The sequence below is a fragment of the Prunus mume genome, linkage group LG5 (genome assembly GCF_029339155.1).
Source record: "Prunus mume cultivar Tortuosa linkage group LG5, ASM2933915v1, whole genome shotgun sequence".
In the NCBI taxonomy this organism is placed as follows: Eukaryota; Viridiplantae; Streptophyta; class Magnoliopsida; order Rosales; family Rosaceae; genus Prunus; species Prunus mume.
This window is the reverse complement of record NC_142702.1, coordinates 14323527-14331683: the sequence shown is the minus strand read 5'-3', so window position 1 is coordinate 14331683 and position 8157 is coordinate 14323527. Positions and strand designations below refer to the sequence as shown.

General features: G+C 38.0%; 1 pseudogene; it reads left to right on the top strand.

The window, feature by feature from the left end:
• Positions 1–233: 233 nt before the first annotated feature.
• Positions 234–1203, top strand: LOC148917037 (zinc finger BED domain-containing protein RICESLEEPER 2-like; annotated as a pseudogene).
• The last annotated feature ends 6954 nt before the right edge of the window (positions 1204–8157 follow it).

The following is an 8157-nucleotide window of genomic DNA, read 5'->3' as shown; positions in this document are numbered from 1 at the left end:
TTTAAAAAGAAAAAATTAAGGGTTTAGGGTTCATAAATGGTCCTCAAGATTAAAATCCTTCTATAAATGGTTTTTCCATTTATAAATAATTTTAAAAAGAAAAGTAAAATTTTATGAATTTTAAATGAAAAAAAATTAAAAAATTTCGTAGGGACCATTTGTGATAAGTGTGTGAACTTCAGGGATGTTTTGTGATATATATATATATATATATATGCCACGTCAGCAAACTAATGGAGTTTTTGACGGAACCTAACGGTAGGGACCATTTGTGATCGCACATACTAACCTTGAGGACCACGAGTGACACAAAAAAACATTAAGGATGCAATCTGATAGTTTCGTAAATCTTAGGGACGTTTTGTGATAATAAGCCATTCTTGCAATTGCAATTATTTTGAATCCTTGTTATAAGTTGCATTTTGTAGAGTGGGCTTATACCAAGCTTCATGGTAAGGATTCTGAAAAGTTCAATTATGTTAGAGACACATTGACATCTCTTTTTGATGTGTACTCAGAAAGTTTATCTCATGTTGTTATCGAATTATGGAATGAATGAGACAACTAGTCACACGGAAGATGGAGACACCATTTTTGAGGTAACCTAAACTTATTTTCTTTTTTATATTTATTGTTGCATATTATATATTAAAATGATGCACAATTCTAATATTTGCATGTTTCATCTTGTGTGATGTAGGATTTTGATAATAGTTACAAAAATGGTCCAAGTACAAGTAGGAAAAATGAATTGCATAAGTATTTGGATGAGGAAAGACTAGATAGAAAGCAAGACATAGATGTTCTTTCTTGGTGACAAATGGAGCATTTTCATTATCCGATACTTTCAATTCTAGCTCGTGATGTGTTAACAATTCCTATTTCTATGGTTGTATCAATTCTAGCTAGAGTACTAGATCAATACTGTAGTTCATTATTGCCTGAAATTGTTCAAGCTCTGTTGTGTACTTGAGATTGGCTTTTTGGCAAGGGAGGAAAATTTTATATAACTTAAAACTAGTGTTCTATTTTCTGTTTTTTTTTTTACATTATGTGAATGTTTCGTAACTTTTGGGTTTTCAATGCTTAGCTATGGAGGAAGAGAATGCTACTGTGGAAAGCCTTACTAAAGATATCTTCAAACTTACTTGTCAAGATACTAGATCAGGACAAAGCTCCAATAGTATTTCTCTTGAATATTGATGAGATGTATTAATGAGTAATTGATATTTTATCAATGTAATATTTAGGAATAATGCATACTTTTCTTATAGTTGTTTTTTTTTCCTTCCAGGAAAGTTGCAATTGGTGAAATGTTGAAGTTTGGATCATCTTCATGAATTTTTTTTATTTATTTATGCGAATCTTCATGGATGTTACTGCATATTTGTTTTGCCTTTTCCTTTTGTTATCATGTATCATGTTATGTTTTGTTATTATGGATCATGTTCACGGATGTTGAAGTTTGGATTAAATTCAAGAATATTACTTTTTGTCGGAATGATTTTGATTTTTTTGGGCATGTACTGTTTGCATTTAAAATTTGTTCAAAAATATAGGTTTTTTAAATTTTTATTAAAAAAGTTTATTCTCTTAACAGGTGAAACAGGTCGTGTTGTGTGATTCGCGAATTGGATCGGGTCGTGTTCGTGTTTGATCTTTTCCACCCGCTTTCTTATCGTGTTGTGTCGTGTCAACCCGTTAAGAAAACTGGGTTGACATGAATACTAAAAACACAACACGAATGCCGGGTCTAATCATGCGAACTAAAAGGGGTTGTTAGTGCTTTCTTTCAGACACACCATTTTGTTGAGGGGTAACGGGGTTGTTGTTTGGTGAATAATACCTTGAGCATGTAGCCAAAGTATTATTCACATATTCTCCTCCGTTATCAGTCCGGAACACTTTGACTCGAGCCTGAAACTGAGTAGACACCATAATACAAAACTCTGAAAGGATGTAAGCAACATCGTATTTATTTTTCAAAAGGAAAACTCAAGTGAGTCGGCTATAATCATTAATGAATGTGACGAACTAACGAAATTCGTTTGAAGTAAATCAAACTGAAACCCACACATTAGAATGCACTAAATCAAAAGGCTTTGCAGCTTCACTATCACTGAAAGGAAACACAGTGCGATGACTTTTAGCCAAAAATACATGTCTCACACTTCAAACTGGACTCATCACACGAGCGAAATAAGGATAGAAACAGACGCTTAAGGTAGCCAAACGACGGGTATCCCAAGCGACGATGCCATAACCAAATTTGTTGTTTGTCTTTGACACTTCAACTTTGAACAATATTAACAACACGATCATGAACTAGTATAGCAGGAAATGTCAAATAATACAACTCCTTATCCATTTACCATGCCCAATTGTCCCGTGAGTCTTGAGATCCAGAAAAGAGCAATGTGTAGGATAGTGTTGAGGCCCAAAAAATCCAAGGTTTGGCTCAAATATATTTCTAGCCCAGTACAACACCTAACTCGGCAAGAAACCCGACTTGGGTACTCAAAAGTTCGTTATATGTGCTTGCACACATGCCATGTCAAGTGAATATGCAACATGCCACGCAGAAAGGTTGTAACAAGCCCGTAAAATGTACTGGTTCTATGAACCCATGCTCATTATCCTGTCAAGCGCCATTTTGGCCCGACCATATCCCTTACAAAACGACAAAGCTCTAGCACAAGCACGCCAAATAACATGCCATGCCAAGCGGAAAATCCTTATTTTTGCACCAATCCACGCTACAAGCTTAAGTGGGCCCAAGCCATGCGAACGCCTGAGGCTTGCTGAGCGCGTTGTAGTATAGATGGTTACGAGCATTCATGAAGCCCATTGATGGGCCAAAAAGTGGAAGTTTTAGGCTACTTAGGAGCCCCAAAACTCGAGCCCATTTCTTGATCCCAAATATGTGGGTAAGCATGAAAGAGAGAAAAGGTAGCTCATTACCTTAGAAAATTAACCCATCACCCTAGTAAAAAATAGTCCATCACTCTAGAAGGTTGGCCCATCTCTTTAGTAAATTAGCCCATTACCTTAGGGAATAGCCAAGTGACTTAGAAAAATATGAAAGTCTCCAGCACATGGCTAGAGACAAAACCACTACAGAAAATCAAGGGATAGAGACTTGTGCAAGCTGTGGGAATCTCCAGCACATGGCCAAAGACAAATCCCAACACAGGCCATCCAAAAAACCAAAGAATACTTGAGCAAAACACTCTTCGGACCAGCGCCATTACCCATTCATTTCTCCCACCAGTTCTTGCAATAAAATGAAGGAGAAAAGAAGGAGAAAGGGTAGCCCAAAATAGGAGATGGTCGTAAGGACAGCTGCAGGAAGGTTCTAGAGCCTCTAAAAATCTTGTCTCTATGTGTTTGGACAGAGAAGGATTTCACAAAATAGAGATGAATCAAAGGAAGAGAAGAGAAATGAAGGGAGAGACTTGGCTGATTTGGGAAGAACCAGCTAGGGTTTCTTGGGAAGAAGGAGCTTCCAGCACCTATAAAAGGAGGCACCTTCTACCCAGCAAAAAAACTCATTGAAGGCAAACACACATCCAAAGGGAGCAAGCATCACCTTTCATCCTTGGAGCCCTTCAATTTTAAGCCATATTCCTTAATCTCATCCAATTTTCTCTTCTGGCAAGCCATTCCAGAGCCTGACGAAGCTTTCGTCAAGCTACCAGAAAATTGCTCAAACCACCCACTTTTCTCCCTTTATCTTTCTCTATCTCTCTATCTCCCTCTCCTTAACGAATCCTCTTCAAATATCTTCCCCCTTGCTTTGAACCCCTATTTCTCATAGGAAATCACAGCTCTCTCTCTCTCTCTCTCTCTCTCTCTCTCTCTCTCTCTCTCTCTCTCTCTTTAATGCTAAACTCATGAATGCTTAGCTTCCATGCCACAAGCTTCTCAAGTCAAGTCAAGTATTTATTTGTAAGCGACTGTTGGTTTTGTTGGTGAATTTTCATCCATTTGCTCCTTACAGCGGCCTAGGCCCATCTATAATTGCGGGAATGAAAAAGCCCCTACAGATAGAAAGTAGCAGAAACATTAAGTGCATCAAATAATTGACCAACAAATAACAAATTACAATGGATAGTGGGAACTAGTAACACACAAAACAAGGACAAAGTAGGGTTGAGAGAGATTGTGCCCTTGCCAATAATTGGAGAGGGCAAGCCATTAGCACTAGTTATGTATGGGTCATGGGTGTTACTAGACAACTCATCAAAAAATTTAGCATCATAAGTCATATGATCATAAGCACCTGTGTCAATTATCCAAGTATTGAAACCAATTCCTGGAATAGAGTCAGAAGCACACAAATTTGTAGAAGAAGTAGCAGAAACTCAACAGATCATGGCAGAATACATAGCAGAACACAGCAAAGGCACGAACACGGCAAAGTACATAACAGAACATAGCAGAGGCATAAATACGGTAGATGCATGAAGGCAAAAACAACACAAACACAGTATATTGCCGTGTTCAACACAAACACCTGTGTCAACACAAACACTACAACACAATACACAAACCCAAGAGGGCATACACGACATGGGTAAAAAAAAAAATGGGGATAGAACACGGGTGGGCACAACACGCATGTCACCAGAAAGTTGACTATGATGCCAAGTCAAACAATATGGGGTAGAATTTCATTCTCTAAATGAAGGTATTTATAATACTAGTGTGTAAACCCTAATAGAGTTAAACAAGGAAACAAATAAACTCCTTTTTACATAAGATTTGTACAAAAGAGAAAAAAATAAAATCCTAATAGGAAATAAATCTCCTAATAGAATTAGGATCTCGTCAACAATAATTTCTATAAACAAACCAAAAAAATGACAACTGGCCCTATTGAATTTAATTTTGATCATTAAATTACTTTGATGCCTATTGAGTGTTTTAGTTTTGTTTATTTATGAGGTTTTGGGGTTGTGCTTATTTTAAGAAATCGATGGCAGTTTTGTATTTTATAGGAAGTTCGAAGCCTCTTTATTATGTTGTAAATGGGTTTTAGGTGTGTTTCTAAAGTCCATTTCATGTAAGCTTTTTGATTTATAATTTGGCCCTTATATTGGGCATCATAGTGAAACTCCCATAAAACATCTATGTCCCCTTCTCCTCACAACCCCAAACCCCATCAATAGTCTGCACCCAACCCCAGCCAGCCACCATCTCCTTGTAACCCAACCACTTCCTAGCCACCTATTTGAACACATTTCTCACGGGAGAATATTCAGTTGTGATTCTTCAACCCTTTGAGCTTCCTTCTCTTTTTTCTTCCTCGGTTCCTACAAAACAACTCTAGGTCAACAGACCATACCCAAGGGGTGTTGGCCAAAGGCCCTCCAATGCCAAAGTCAGTTAAATGATCTTGAGAAAGATGCAAAGATAACATAAAGGTTGGAGTTTTCACTCTCGGGGAGCCAGGTGCCCTTAGCCGTGTGCGGTGATGAGTGGCCGTGTGCGGTGATGAGTGGCCGTGTGAGGAGAGAGAGATAAGAGGGGTTGCAAGAGAGAATGGTTTCTCTAGGGTTTTTTTAAATTACCTCATATGTGTTGCATAGTCACATATTTATAGTGCTCTTGCTTTCTAGGATTTTTTATAGAATAATTCCCCTATGAAAGGGAATTATTCTCTCCCTTAAACGGAGAGAATGGATCAATTAGGGAGATTTAATGAAAATCAAATCCCTAACTTATGGTGATATCCCTGTCTTATGTCTAAACAATTTGTCAATTAAATGGAGCACAATTGTTGACCTAAGGAATATTCTCATTGTCTATGTGGCGCCTCATGATTGGTTGTCGAAGTATGTGTTTCTACACCACCCAAGCCCGCCTAAACCCCAAGCAACCAAATAACCCCAATGGGGCAACTTTGACTTATCATATGCTATTGGGAAAGGGTATTGGGAATGAGAGAGGCATCTCCATGACCATGAGACAATTGTGTTTGACTCTTTTATTTTAGAAAGAATTTTAAAGCCCATTTACAATTAATCATCATTACTGCTTGCAAGTGCAAATGGGAAATTGAACAAACTCTTTAGGCTGAAGAAGAATAAAGAATATTGCTCATCGTCACTGCTTATAAGTGCCAATTATTGGGTGGTGATGGCTGGCTGAGGTAAGGGTTCGGTTATTGGGAGGTGGCGGTTGGCTCGGGTTGGTTGGTGGGGGTTTTAGGGTTGGAAAGTTAAGGGGGAGAGATATGTTTTATTTTTAGGCTTAATTACACCAATGCCCCTTGAAACTTCGGTCAAATTGCACTTTGCCCCTCTAAACTCAAGAGAGATATAGAATGCAGCCCCATTTGTTCCAAAAAATCATGCATGATGTTTGCAATTACTGACACATACTTCGTTCAGAAGTACGATGCTTTTAGGATTTTATGTTTTTTTTGGAGCAAAAACTTACAGCTGTTTTGCGGCTGCTTGTGTATGGGGCATCTACAAACCATGTGAATGAGATTGCTAGGATGGGGAAATCAACTATCCTAGAGTGCTTGGTTAGATTCTATGATGCAAACCTACACCTAGGGACCTCCAAAGGCTTCTACGAAAAGTCGAGACTCGAGGTTTCCCAAGCATGATTGGAAATATTGATTGCATGCACTGGCAGTGGAAGAATTGCCTAACTTCTTGGCAAGGAGATTATGGGAATAGGAAAGGCCAAAAAAGTATAATTCTGGAGGTCATTGCATCATTCGATACTTGGGTTTGGCATGCCATTTATAGGGTTGCCGGATCTCAAAATGACCTCAATGTGCTTGGTCAATCTCCGGTATTCAACGATGACTTGAGAGGTCATTCCTCCTAGATCATGTATAAAATCAACAATATACTCGGGTGCGTACTACCTAGCTGACAGAATTTATCCGAGGTGGACAACATTTGTCAAAACAATTCTGAATCCCCAATTCGAGAAGGAAAAATTCTTTGCTGCCTTTTAAAAGGGTTATAGGAAAGATGTGGAAAGGTGTTTTGGTATCCTGCAAGCTCGTTGGGCAATTATTAGGGGTGCTACTCGTATGTTTGATGAGGAGGTGCTTCGGAGCATTATGATGACTTGCATAATCTTCCATAACATAATTGTGGAGGATGAGTATGATTATAATGCCCAAGAGATGTTCGAACTTGATCCCATGAACACGGCGCGGACAAGATTTTATGAACGACTCTTGGGAGCAAATGGACAACCACTAGAGCATGAGCCGTTGATTAGGGACAGTCGATACAACAACCCCATGATTGATCATTATCAGGAAATGCAATCTTCACATGTTCACGAGAGACATCAAGTTGACTTGATCAAGCATTTATAGGAGATAAAAGGCAATCACGGTGGATGAAGTCAAGTTTAAAGCTTTCTTTGGAATTACGATTTGTTATTAATTATGTTTTTTTTTTGGTGTGGTTTGTAATGAATTAAGGTTTGTTTTTAATTATGCTTGAATAATCTATTAAAAAAATAAAATCGAAAATGAACTAACATTAAATTGAATAAAACGGCAATTAGAAATTTGTTACCTCATAGTTAAGATTTTGACCGCTTCAAACATTTTCCCTCACTTTTGCTAATACATCTCTCCATTTTCCTAACTCTTTATTCAAAAATTTCCACCTACTAGCCAAGGCCATTTCCGTTCGAGGCGAACTTGATCTTTCACAAAATTCTGCATGAATTTTTCTCCACATATGCGAGAACTTCATCTCATTGCCCATGATCGGGCAATGACCAACTTTCACCCAACACTCACACAACAAAATATTTTCCTGAGTTGTCCACGTGCCTCTGGCTTCGATGGAAGAAGCCATTTGTGTTTTGAAACAAATGGAAAGTAATAGAAGAATTTGAGTGGAAAGTGAAAAATATTTTAAGGAGAAGAATTTGTATAAAGATTTGTTGTGGAAAGTGAATTATATTAATAGGTATTTATAGAGAAAATTTTCAGAAACTTTTGGTGTTAAAAAAAAAAATTTTTGAATTTTATTTACAGTCTTTTTAGGCAAAAAAATCGCACCCGTTGGGTTTATGAGAAATTCATGATCGGAGCGTCTAGAAAGCAACATGTGGCTTCTTCCCGTTTGTTTCTATCGGCATGCGTCGCAGCCTTGGACAACAGCCCAG